This window comes from Atta colombica, unplaced genomic scaffold (genome assembly GCF_001594045.1).
Source record: "Atta colombica isolate Treedump-2 unplaced genomic scaffold, Acol1.0 scaffold56, whole genome shotgun sequence".
In the NCBI taxonomy this organism is placed as follows: Eukaryota; Metazoa; Arthropoda; class Insecta; order Hymenoptera; family Formicidae; genus Atta; species Atta colombica.
The window spans coordinates 546,159-559,258 of record NW_017259546.1 but is presented as its reverse complement, the minus strand read 5'-3'; the positions used below and the strand labels follow the sequence as shown (position 1 = coordinate 559,258).

Sequence of the window (13,100 nt, the reverse complement as noted above, 5' to 3'; positions counted from 1 at the left end):
GTGTGTGTGTATATGTATATATATATATATGCATATGTATGTGTATATATATATATATATATATCTAACATAATCAAGAATTTGCGATTACGAGCATAAAATTCATATTTTGTCAGCATTGTTTATGAGATACCAAACGTTCGTTTGTAACATGTATAACTAACAACATATCTACATTTATTAGCTACTGTAAAATTATGATTTCTGTTGGTATTTCAAGATAGATATTCTATGTGTTTCATCAAGCGAAGCTTGAAGTATCTTATGTATATATGCATGCATGCATGCATGCATGCATGCATGCACGCACGCACGCACGCACGTACACAGAACAAAAAATAGGGAACATTTTCGAATACGCTCAAAAATGTGCAATATTCAAAACATTGTAATTCAGTGAAAAATCATCGATAAAACATAAAAAAAGCATTTGAAAACTTGAAATCTCTACTTTCGAAATCGATAATTGATATTTCAATTCGATTGATCCTTTATGGAGCTACGAACACAAATGGATACCCGTCAAATGTGAAAATTTTGTACAAATTTTACGAAAGTTTATAGCATGAAGTAAAATTCACACAAAAATGTTTACAGCAATCGAAACCTTTATCTTCAGTTTGCTTTTTTATTGACTATTGTACGATTTGTGTCCGTATAGTTCCATAAAAAAATCAGTTGGATTGAAATATCAGTTATCGATTTCAAAAGTGCAGATTTCAACCTTTAAAATGCTTTTATAAAAATCTTGTTATTTTTGACGAAGTTATTCATCTATCTTGAAATTAAAGGATCATTTAGAATTAGCTTTAAAAAGGTTAAAATCAAGGTTTACATATTTCTGCGAAAAATGATTACAAAGCAATGTTTGAATAAGCATTTTAAAGCTTAAAATCATAACTTTCGAATGCTTTAAATCATGTTTCTAAAAATAAAAGTAAAAATTTTATTACAAATGATATTAATTTGAAGTGTATCTTAAAATTAAAAAACAAACTTCAACTTTGCTGGTGCACGTAATAAAAAATCTTAATTCTGTGCCCTGAATAAGAGAACAATATTTTGCTTTCTAAAATGACGTACTTTTGATATTGTAGAAAATAAAAAAGATATCTCTTATAAAATTTGATATAAATATCGAAAACTAAACACTTTCGTATAAAACGTCCTTTACATTATTATGTGATGTTTTTTTGATAAGAATTTTTGAAGTGCCCTTTCCATTTCTTGAAAAATAACATTTACCGTCGACATTAATGTTACTCAATGTGTACCTTACTATTAGTATTATCTTAGGTAACTAATGTCGGCGGTAAACGTTATTTTCCAAAAAAAGTGCGCAAAAGTTTCTTATTTGAAATAAGGAAGGGGGGGAGGGGGGAATTATTATCTTCGCGAACGTTTCAGCACACAGTTACAATTGAGAATAATTAAATTCATGAATCAAGAATATTATATATTATTTGAAATAACTTTGATCAATCCAACTTGATAAGGCACTCTCTACTATATTATGTTGTTACATAAACTATATTAGCTCGATCGGTTTCTATTTCTAAATGATCCTTTAACTTCAAGATAGAATCCTTCGTCAAAATTATCGTAATGAGATTTTTTAAAAAGCATTTTAAAAGTTAAAATCTTTGCTTTTAAAATGATTGAATTACTGAAACAGTAATTGTAAATTTTGTACAAATTTTCACATTTGACGAGTATTCATTTGTGTCCGTATAGCTCCATAAAAGATCAGTTAGATTGAAATATCAATTACCGATTTCGAAAATCAGGATTGGCATTATTTTAGCCACTACATAAAAATCCAGAGTTTCTCTGGGTTTTATTCGTTTAAAAAACCCGAAATTTATGGATTTTTTTGAGTTCTATTGAAGAATTTTGTATAAAATAAATTTTTTTATCGGTAACATATAAAAGGAACGTATTTATAAATATTAATAAATACAGGTATACTAAACTAACTGGATTAATATAATTTTAACATATTATATTATACCAATTTTAATATATACAGGATGAATAAAAAGTCCCGGACCCTTTAAATATCTTGAAAAGCATTTTTGAGAAAATGCTTCAAACAAAAGTTATAGGATTTAAAAATATTTATTAATCACATCGCACGAACGCACGCATGCACGCAAGCACATTGTATATATGTAAATATATATTTATACTATATATATAATATTTTTGTAATATTTAAAACTGTAATATAATTTTCATTAAACCTAGTCGCGGTGGCCATGACGTCAGAAGCAAGGAATGACACGTTAATTTATATTGCATACCATTTTTAAATAAAAACAATTACGATAAAATGAAATAACAAAATCGCTTTAAATCTCTAAAAATTAACGAAAACTGTCCATTCCTTCCTTAACAATCAGTAAATAATCGTAAAAGTGAACCTTTATTTGGGCAGAAACACGCGGTCACACAGCTGTTAAAACAAGTAAAATTTATACAAATAAAATTCCAAAATAACTTCAGTTTTCATCGATAATTACGATTTTGATAAGTATGAAACAAGTCCTTTTCACAATTAAGCAAATAATAACGAAATAATAACGAAATATGCAACATAAATTTCATTATCAAAACGTCACTTTCCATGCCTATAAGTTCGACCGTTTGTCATGGTGCGGCGCTGTAATACACATGTAAGTACGAGCCCATGCCCGACTGCAGCGAGCTGAGAGTGAACGAGACAGCGAGCTCCTTCTCACACTAGTCACTTGTTTCAAGCGATTGAAAATGCTTTCCCGGCATTCTCGATCGCTTGGCGGCCCTAGACATTAATAAGGGGCAGGGAGCAAATAACATATAAATTTTAATAAATTGTAGTAATAGTGTGCCCTTTCCATTAATCCAGATAATATATATAATGTTATAACACAACAGTCTACGAGATATTTAATTGTTTACGATTTTTTATGCGCTTTATATACTTTCTTCAAAAATTCAAGAATAGTTCAGCAGAAGTAGGATTTTATCGGAAAAAAATAATAAAGCATCATTTCTCTTCACGAAAATCTCTAACAGCCAACAGAAAAGAAATGCGTATATTTGAGACCCGAGATTTGTGAAGAAAATATGCAAAAAAAATCGAATAATTACAAAAGCATGTTTTTCGCTTATAAAACGAAAAATATTGATTCTATGAAAAAAGTTCGGTACGAAAAATGTAGGTATTCGAAGTACCTACAAAATGTCTGATCTATTAGTTAAGTACAAAAAAAATATATAAAACACCAAAAGAGGCCTTTTTCACTCGCTCTCTGTTCATTGAGATTTAAAAGCAAAGCTTTGAAATTCTCGTAAAATGTAACTCTCGTAATGACGAACAAATCTAGCTCTGAACAAGCCTGAAATGTGCATCAGTTTTTGCAAAAAGCCATTTTTCACTAAAAACCTGTCTGCGAAAAATTAAATTTCTTCATTGAACAGTCGCACAGCAATTTACAGGGGTGATTTTTCTTCTTCAAGAGTTGCACTATCACGTACACTTAATGAAACAATTTTTTAACTATAAAAAAATTTTTAAAAGTGGGTATCTTTTTCCGTATAAAAAAATAGAAATAATTTCATTAATATGTATCATATCAAATAGTCATGTGAAGCATTCGAAATCTGACATTTTTCAATTTACAGGAGTGATTTTTTTTTAAGAATTGCACTATATCTTAATAACAAAACGATTTTTTGTAGTTAAACTATTATAAAATAATTTTAAAAAGTGGATATCTTTTTTCGTATAAAAAAATGAACTAATTATGTTAATATGCATCATATCAAACAGCCAGCTGTGAAGCATTCAACAGCTGACATTTTTCTACGAATTTAAAAAAAAGATTATCTTCCGATTATTAGGAGCCGATAACTAATTGTTCTTCAAAAAATTACTGTGTCTTTACTTTTTAAGATTTAGAGTTCCGTCTGGCACCAATTTGTCAAAGAAGAATTGAATTTACTGTTAAAAAATTCTGGAATCTTTTACTGCCGAAAAAGTTTGTTTAAAACCATTGAAAAGTTGAAGAACGCGAGTGAGACAACGCGCCGGGCGGAGTGGGGAAAGCCAGCGCGCAGTCGAATGGGGAAAATCGGACCGCTCAGCGACGTTCGCGCGTCGCTTGTATCTGATTTCGTGCGTTAAAATTTGCTAAATTTACATTTTCTCAGCAATAAATTGATGTAAAAATATGATATGATGATTTGAAAATCACGTTTTAGTAAATATAATGATTAACTTTAAGTCACTTTAAGTCACTGTTTCTTTATTTAATGTGCTGTAAAAGGTGTTCCAATTGAATAATTAAATGTATCTTAAATGTAATTATTTATTAATTGTTTACATGTGTTATATTTGCATCTGCAATCAAAATTCAGAAAAACAATTTTGTACTGATAATTCCGTACATTTAATTGTTCAATTGTGGATACTTTTTACAGCATATTAAATAAATAAAGAAACTTAGCTAATGTGACTTAAATTTGTTAATCAGATATGCACACCATACTCATATGTGATTTTTTGGTAATAAACCGAAGAAAAAAAAATTCAAGATACGGAAAATTAAAAATTTCATGGTTACAATTACTTTGCAAAACATATTTGGTTAAACTATTAGGTGTACAACTTTGCTTCCGCCGTTTTTTTCTGAAATTCGAGGCTTTATTGTAAAAAACTAGTTATATATTTATGATTCAAAGTATTGTCCATCGCTGGCCACTACTTTCTCCCATCTTTCGGGTAGCGTACGAATCCCGCGTCGAAAAAAACTGGTCATCTTTTGAGGCTATCCACGAATCGATCCAATTTTTTACTTCTTCATAAGACCGGAAGTGCTGATCAGCCAGGCCATGTGCCATTGATCGAAATAAGTGATAATCAGAGGAAGCAACGTCTGGAGAATACGGCGGGTGGGGTAGGACTTCCCATTTCAACATTTCCAAGTATGTCTTCACTTTCGCAACATGAAGTCGAGCATTGTCATGCTGCAAAATCACTTTATCGTGTCTCTCGTTGTATTGCGACCGTTTGTCTTTGAATGCTCGGCTCAAACGCATCAATTGCATTCGATACCGATCGCCTGTGATTGTTTCAGTCGGTTTTAACAGTTCATAATACACTATGCCGAGCTGGTCTCACCAAACACAGAGCATGACCTTGGACGTCAAAATCACCGTTCTTGAAGCGTTGAAACCACTCACGACACGTTCTTTCACTAATAGCGGCCTCACCATAAGTATTTGAGAGCATTCGATGAGCCTCAGCCGCAGATTTCTTCATATTGAAGCAAAAAATTAAAACCTCCCGCAAATGACAAGAATTTGGCTCGTAAACTGACATTTTCAATCGAGAATAACTTTATGATGCAGACACAAATCGACTAATGTTTCTATGGGGTTATGTTGACAGATGCCCAAGTTTATTGTATGACGTCTATGATCTATTTATTTCGACCACCACTTACCGCTAAAGCCATCTATAGGAAAACAGCGGAAGCAAAGTTGTACACCTAATATTTGTTTATATCTCTCGTCGAGCTATCCCAGATTTTTTAAAAATCATGTTTCTACATCAATTTATTGCTGAGAAAATATAAATTTAGCAAATTTTAACGCACAAAATCAGATACGCGCGACGCGAGTTTCCTCACTCCTCCCGGCGCGCTGCCTCGCTCGCGTTCTTCAACTTTGCAATGATTTTAAACAAAATCGGCAGCAAAAAATTCGAGAATTTTTTAACAGCAAATTCAATTCTTCCTTAACAAATTCCTGCTAGACGGAATTCTTAATCTTAAAAATTAGAGCCACAGTGATTTTTTTAAAATAAAAATTGTTATCTCGACTCCTAATAATCGAAAGATAATCTTTTTTTTAAATTCGTAGAAAAATGTCAGCTATTGAATGCTTCACAGCTGGCTGTTTGATATCATGCATTATTAACGTAATTAGTCTACTTTTTTATACGAAAAAAGATTAAAAATTACCCATTTTTTAAAATCGTTTTATAATATTTCAACTACAAAAAATCATTTTGTCATTAAGTGTACGTGACAGTGCAATTCTTGAAAAAGAAAAATCCCTGTAAATTGTGCGACTGCTCAAAGATGAAGAAATTAAGTTTTCCGCAGACAGGTTTTTAGTGAACAAATGACTTTTTTAAAAATTAAACATTTTAGACTTGTTCAGGGCTGAATTTGTTCGTCATTACGAGGGCTACATTTTACGAGAATTTCAAAGCTTTGCGTTTAAATTACAATGAACAGAGAGCGAGTGAAAAAAAGGCCTTTTTCGGTGTTTATTTTTTTTCTACTGAACTAATAAATTGATTTTTTTTCTACTTAATTAATAGTTGACTTTAGTATCCCACGACTTATTTTGTAGGTATTTCGGATACCTTTTTCATACGGAACTTTTTTTCATATAATTAATATTTCGTTTTATAAGCGAAAAATGTACTTTTTGCAATTATTATTGTTTTTCGCATATTTTCTTCATAAATCTCAAACATACGCATTTCTTTTTTGATGGCCTTTTGAGATTTTCGTAAAGAGAAATGCTGCTTTATAATTTTTTTCCGGTAAAATTCTACTTCTGCTGAACTATTCTTGCTACTCAAGTTTATGAAGGAGGTGTATATTATATAATGCGCATGAAAAATCGTAAACAATTAAATATCTCGTAAACTTTTTTTGCGTTTTAACATGATTTATACCATTTTGGATTAATGGGAGGGGTACACTATTACTACAATATATTAAAACTTATATGTTATTTAGAATGTCCCTGTCCCTTATTGATGCCGCCGAGCGGCTGAGATTGCCGAGAAAGCATTTTCAGTCGCTTGAAACAAATGGCTAGTGTGAGAAGGAATTCGCTGTCTCGTTCATTCTCGGCGCGCCGCAAGCGAGGACATGGACATGGGCTCGTGCTTAAGTGTGTGGCTATCAGTTTCGCCAGACCGACGTCTGATTCTGTGTCGCCACCGTCAATGCAGAGTTCTTGGCTAGTAGTCAGGAGTTTTGAAATATATTATTTTAATGCATATTTGATCTTATAAGTCTTCTTTCCAAAAATTGAAAATTTATTTGAAATTGAATCTAAATTACATATAAATATTTATAAAATATGTAACATACATACCATCATCATTTTTGGATTGATTTTTTTATTCTACCCGAATGCTTTGTATTATTTTACATATGTAATATTATGTACATAATTTTATATATGTAATAGCATCATTTCTTTTTTTCTTTTACAGAAATATTTGTTTTATATTTGAAAAATTCATTGTAGTATTTTTATAATAAATTAGATAAATGGTATATAAGAATCGCGGATCTTGATGCGTAAATTATATTATATTTCAATCGTGATTGATTATAAAAAATTAATAATGTTCTACAAGTTTGGACTATATAATTGAGCTCTCTTCAGAAACAAAAACTTCTTACAAAATTACTGTTATAATATTTTTACAAAAATTCTTTTATAATTAATTTTATCTGAATGTGTAATTAAATAATGATAAATATAATATAAACTATAATATAAATATTACATGATAAAAATATTAAATAATCAACTTTATCAAAAAAAACCTAAAAAGCCCAAAAAACTCCAATAAAACCCAATAAAACCTCCATAAAACCCAGTGGGTTGAGTTTTTTAAAAACCAGGTTTTTTCCAATCTTATCGAAAGTAGAGATTTCAAGTGCTTTTCAAATGCTTTTTTATTTTTTATCTGCGATGATTTTTCACTGAGTTACAGTGTTTTGAATATTGCGTTTTTATGAGCGTGTTCGAAATGTGTTCCCTATTTGTTCCCTATTTTTTGTTGAGTAGTGTACTTACAGAATGCAAGATTCATGAATCTAACATTTTCGAATTAAGGCTAAGGAAAAAAATTGTTCATACTGAATTGTCTGATTGAAAAATTTCGTAATAGCAATTCCTTAGTCTTATTTCGAAAATGTTAAATTCATGAATCTTGCATTCTGTATTATCAAAAAAAAGTTATCATATTGTTAAAGAAAGAATAATTTAACTTTATTCTAAAATTAAATATTCGTATATACATATATGAATATAATATAAATAAACAATTAAAATTGATTTAATTCTGTAATGAGGTCTACGCATTAGAAAAAAAATTATAATCTGAAATTCTTTGATGTAAACATGGTGCGTGCAGATTTGATACAGAATCGATAACTCACTGTTATTTAGACACTGTTATTTAGATTGTGAGATAAGAGAAAGATTGTTTTGTATGGGAATACTGTAAAGATGAAACTCAAGCGAAGTAATCGTCTCTATATGTTATTTGCAGAATTCTGAAAATGAAAAGATTATTCAGAACAATCCTATTAAATTTTCCACAAAAAATTATATATCATATAATTATATGGTTGTATAATATATACTATTAGGTGTACAACTTTGCTTCCGCCGTTTTCCTATAGATGGCTTTAGCAGTAAGTGGTCGAAATAAATAGATGATAGACGTCATACAATAAACTTGGGCATCTGTCAACATAACCCCATAGAAACATTAGTCGATTTGTGTCTGCATCATAAAGTTATTCTCGATTGAAAATATCAATTTATGAGCCAAATTCTCGTCATTTGCGGGAGGTTTTTAATTTTTTGCTTCAATATGAAGAAATCTGCGGCTGAGGCTCATTGAATGCTCTAAAATACTTATGGTGAGGCCGCTATTAGTGAAAGAACGTGTCGTGAGTGGTTTCAACGCTTCAAGAACGGTGATTTTGACGTCCAAGATCATGCTCTGTATTTGGTGGGACCAGTTCGGCGTAGTGTATTATGAACTATTAAAACCGAAACAATCACAGGCGATCGGTATCGAACGCAATTGATGCGTTTGAGCCGAGCATTGAAAGACAAACGGCCGCAATACAACGAGAGACACGATAAAGTGATTTTGCAGCATGACAATGCTCGACCTCATGTTGCGAAAGTGGTCAAGACATACTTGGAAACGTTGAAATGGGAAGTCCTACCCCACCCGCCGTATTCTCCAGACGTTGCTCCTTCTGACTATCACTTGTTTCGATCAATGACACATGCCTGGCTGACCAGCACTTCCGGTCTTATGAAGAAGTAAAAAATTGGATCGATTCGTGGATAGCCTCAAAAGATGATCAGTTTTTTTCGACGCGGGATTCGTACGCTACCCGAAAGATGAGAGAAAATAGTGGCCAGCGATGGACAATACTTGAATCATAAATGTATAATCAGTTTTTTACAATAACCTCGAATTTCGGAAAACGGCGGAAGCAAAGTTGTACACCTAATATATAATTTATTATGTAATTGTATAATTGCATAACCATATAATATATAATTTTATTACATATTATAAGTTAGTTTATTGTCTTACATTAATTTTTAACGCATTGAAAATGTTAATGAATTTATTAAACAAAAGTTCATTTGGTCTATTTTTATATTTACTATCTTGCAGTATACAATTAGGTGTAGTATACAATTACATTTAGGTGTTTTTCGCGTAACACAAGATGTATTTCTTGATTTTACCTTGTATGCTTCGATTCTATATCATTTTGACAGTTGTCATAACCGTTTATTACACGCATCACGAAGCTGAAGGCATGGCAGCCAGAACGCGACGAATAGAGTGCTGAGGCCCTCAGAATTAAAAATTAATAAAATGTATTAAAAATGCATTGAAAGCAGGTCCTACACTTAAAATGATACAAAATAAGTTAAAATATAAAAAAATTATTATTATTATAACCATGAAATTAAACAAAAAATGTACTAAACCTTTATAAACTATTTAGTAGCCAGACCGTACGCAAACTCGTAGAGACTTGAAAAAAATCACACATACTCTCCAAAACGAGTATGAAACAATGAGATGATTTGCCTGGAGATGCCATTCGTTAATTAAAAAAATTAAACATTTATAAATAATTTAGCAACTTGACCGAACTCATAGACTTGAAAAAATCACAAAGCCTCTCAAAATCCAGTATAAAACAGTCGATATACTCGGGGTATATACAAATGTTATTTAATTTTTATATTAACAATTAGTGCCGTCCCTGGGCAAATCGTCGTTTCATCGTTTCGTTCTTATCTTTAAGAGTATGTGTGATTTTTTTTCAAGTCTCTAGTATGCATACTCGAGTATGCATACAGTCTGGCTGCTAAATAGTTTATAAAGATTTAGTACATTTTTTGTTTAATTTAATTCCATGGTTATTATAATAATAATTTTTTTATATTTCAACTTATTTTGTATATTATCTTAACTGTAGAATTTGCTTTCAATGCATTTTTAATGCATTTTATTATTTTTTAATCCCAATGACCCCAGTACCCTATTCGCCCTTGCCTACCACGTTCTGGCTGCTAAGTCTGGCTTCAGCTTTATACACGCATCCGTGAATAGTGAATTGCACTGAAATCGAAAAGTTTTGAGTATTCCGAAAATCATCAAAAAAAAAGTAACAAATTCTGTGTCCGCGACTGAACAATCTGTTACCACTGTTATTATCACAAGAAGACGCCCTGGACGCAGGGAAACTGGATAAGACCAGTGGTACATAGTCATAATAGCGAATTTTGAATAATTCTAGCATTTAAAAAACTTTTATAAAGTTGAAACTTACGAAACTTTTGATTCTCTTTTGATACCTTAAAATTTTAGGCATGTCTCAAAGTTGTTCATTTGGGATCCAAATTCTTCTATAAAACTGGGTATAGAGCCCTATTATGAGAAGGCGCCTAATAAGAAATAATGGCGTTTCTGCTAAATTAATAAATGCTATCTATTGGTTCAACCATGAATTTATTGTTCTTGGATTGAAAACTATTTAATGAAAATTCATTATTAGATCATGCCTATATTATAAAAAAGATTTTAGAATTTGGATGTTCAAGTTTCATTAAAATGAGCCTTTAAATCTTGTTTATTATTTAATAAAAAAATAAATATTTGGCAATAAATTCTTCATATAGTAATAAAAGAAAATCATACTAATAGAAAAATATGGAATATGTTGAATTGCTTAATTACAGAAATTATATTTGATGATCGTAAAATCGTAAGGTCTGGAAATCATAATATGAGATACCTTATTTCTAATATGAAATAATTTATGCTGCTATGTCATAATGAAAATCATTGCTAAAATATAAAAGTTATTATATAATAATAAAAAGGACAACGAATAAAGTGCCTATTTCTGCGATGTTTGGTTCCAACTACTTGAAGACGAGTTTTGGATACAATCCGTCGCATGTTCATTTTTCGCGCATGTTGATTGTGTTTACATTTTAGAAACATTAAATAAAGTTTTTTAATTGCAATACTGATGTACTTTGCGATTTATTATCGATTTCTTAGAGTATATCATATTAGGAGCACAATTTTTTGACTTTGCAATTTGCTCATTTTTTACATTTCTTTAATTTAAAAAAAAAATTTAATTAAATCTTACATTATCTGAAAATTTATTAAATTCTTTTTAAAATGAGCTATTATTTTTTTAAATTCTGCTCAAAGATTTTTAGCATTTACCCAAAACGTATTGAATATCTTATAATAAGGGCCTTTTCTCTACTCCTTTGTGTTTTTAAAGCGGAGAATTTTTGTTTAAAAAGTAGAGAATTTGTGTAATTAAAGCAGAAAATATTTATTTTTTGGAATTAAATAATGTCAGACATGATTACATGCTTGTGTAGTATTTAGTGGCTATAAAGCCCAACAATATAAGGAAATAGTGATAGCGATAGAAATTATACGATTCAACACCTATCAGAAACTATGTAATCCGGCGTATCCAATTTCTGGGTTGAAATCATTATTTCTATCGCTATCGCTATTCTCTTACGTTGTGTGGGGCTAGATTTCTTAACCTGAATAGTAGTCAACTTTAATATTTTGATACACAGAGCAGAGCGACACTTTCCTCTGTCAGATTTGTGTATTTTGTGCAAAAATGCGTCAAATCAGTCAAATGAGCATAATTTCATTAAAATCGATGAGAATTCTTAAGTAGTAACAATCGCTTGCACATAAGTGAGGCCAATATTACATGCGTCCGTCTTTTGTCATACGACAAATTTTAAAAGCCTGTTGATTGGCTATGAGATAGAGAGATCCGAGGATTTCTTTGTTCTGTACACATTTGTCATACGACAAATGAAATAGCATCCTAATGAGTATTGACTTTACATGCATCAATTTTTTGTGGTAAGTACATGCATCTATTTTTTGACAAATTTAAGCGTGTTAATTGACTGCAAGACAGAGATCTCGGATCTTTTTGTCCTATTGCCAAAAAGCTTAAAAAATATGTCGTACGATAAAAAACGGATGTATGCATGTAATATTGGCTTGACAAAACCGAACGCAGCCCTGGCTAAATTCAATATAAATATGTGATATCAAAAGACAGCATATAAAATTTGACTTAAAACATCATCTATTGATTCCTTGAAAATTTTGATGATCTTGAATTTCTTTGAATCTTTTGCAATACTCATCAAAAATTCGGAACTGCTTCCAAAGACAATCATAAGAGAAAATATAAGATTATCACTAAAATACAAGATCATCAGACGTTACCTTTATCTCGTGCCTCGTAGATAAACAGAAACAAGAAATGGATATGATTTGTGAACAAAAATTGAGAAGCGATGATACAACTGACTATGAACACTCAAACTAGCAATTCGTGATAAACAGACGTTTTAAGGACGTAGAAGGTCACCACTCCCTAGCAGTGATGTACTTCTTGTTGGTAATGGCTCTCGCAGGCATGCGTCCGCGATTAGACCAGTATCGAATGTAGCGATGTGATGAAAGGAGGGGAGTGGATATTTTCCGCCCTTACCTTGGCGTAACAACGATCGGTCCACGCACTCCTTCACATGGAAGGGCACCGAAGAGAAAGGAACGAATCAGATATAGGCTATGGTGGTCTCGCTACAAACGCTTTGAAGCATTTGATGGACCAATTAAAAAACGCTTCAAAGCTGTTTGTAATATCGCGTTGATCGTATTCTGAAACGTTTATAAC

The 13,100-nt window shown here is 31.2% G+C and overlaps 1 protein-coding gene across 3 annotated transcripts in view; it reads right to left on the bottom strand.

The window, feature by feature from the left end:
- Nucleotides 1-12,854, bottom strand: part of LOC108692024 (pyruvate kinase-like) — a 93,459-nt gene extending 80,605 nt beyond the window's left edge. For all 3 annotated transcript variants that reach the window (XM_018200109.1, XM_018200111.1, XM_018200110.1), the window contains exon 1: nt 12,647-12,854. The gene's annotated coding sequence lies outside the window, so the exon portion shown is untranslated. The remainder of the gene's footprint in view (nt 1-12,646) is intronic.
- Between the last annotated feature and the right edge of the window lie 246 nt (nt 12,855-13,100).